This window comes from Capsella rubella, unplaced genomic scaffold (genome assembly GCF_000375325.1).
Source record: "Capsella rubella cultivar Monte Gargano unplaced genomic scaffold, Caprub1_0 scaffold_2, whole genome shotgun sequence".
In the NCBI taxonomy this organism is placed as follows: domain Eukaryota; kingdom Viridiplantae; phylum Streptophyta; class Magnoliopsida; order Brassicales; family Brassicaceae; genus Capsella; species Capsella rubella.
In genome coordinates this window covers 5,833,997-5,835,192 of record NW_006238922.1, presented here as the reverse complement: position 1 = coordinate 5,835,192, position 1,196 = coordinate 5,833,997, and positions in this window count along the sequence as shown.

Here is a 1,196-nt window from a genome sequence, read left to right as displayed (position 1 = left end):
TAACCTAGATCAATAAAGTTGCATTTTCTTCTCTTGCGCCGTTTGCGAGTTGAAAGCCCTTACACGAGTATTCTTGAGTGGTTTCCCCTTGAATCAATCCGTGTGAGCTTGTTACTTGGTTGATCGAACCCCCTACTTCTCCTAAGCTATCTTGTTCCATTAAGTTTCTTCTTGTTCGAGGTTTTATCGAGAGAGAGCGAAGGCCAACTCGATCGACCCTAGTTCGTGCGTACGTGTAGCCCTTGGAGCGTATATCATCTGGTATCAGAGCCGAAAGGTTCTACACCCTAGGTTGTATCACTCCATCTCTATTCCTCTTAGCTATTGTTTCGTTTATTTTAAGTAAAAAAAAAAAAAAGTAATAGTATCTCTTAGTTGCACTTGTTTTCGATTGTTAGGTTGCTAGTCTCGATTTGCATCACTTATATAAAAAAAAAATAATAGTTAGTAGTAATCTTGTAGTTGTTTGAGTTAATCGTTAGTTAAGTTCAAAAAAAAAAAAAAGAAATTGTCAATTTTCAGTTTGTTCTTGTTCGATTTCTTTTATTACCCGTTCGTTGATACTTGTTGTTTTTGTCACTTCTCTTTGCATCCGCAGATGGAGAACAACACCGAAGCTCCCTTGGATCCTATTGCAGCCACATTAGCTGCTATCCAAGCCACCTTCCAAACGTTTGGAGATCGCATGACCCGTCTCGAGCAACCCCGGGTCATCAACCCCATCCGGAACCAACAACCTCCTCCTCGAGCACCGAATGAAGGCGTGTACGAACAGGGAGAACCCCATGTCGGACCCCAAAGGCGAGACCCGGTTCATAGAGGATGGGAGAGAGACGACAATCCACCCCACCAAATGGTCGACCCGAAGCTTACAGCGCCTACCTTTGCCGGACGTGTCGATCCCGATGCCTACCTTGATTGGGAGAAGAGGATGGAAAACATCTTCTCTTGTTATAACTACAACGACCAGAAGCGAGTGATGTTTGCTGCGGCCCAATTCACCCACAACGCTTTGGCTTGGTGGGATAGAGATGTAGCCGAACGAAGAAGGCACCATTATGACCAAATACGAACATGGAACGAAATGAAGTTCTGTCTAAGAAAGAGGTATGTGCCTACTTATTTCCATAGGGACTTACAAAAACGTTTTCGTAAATTTGTGCAGGGAATAGACGGTCGAGATACTATGAGGAGTT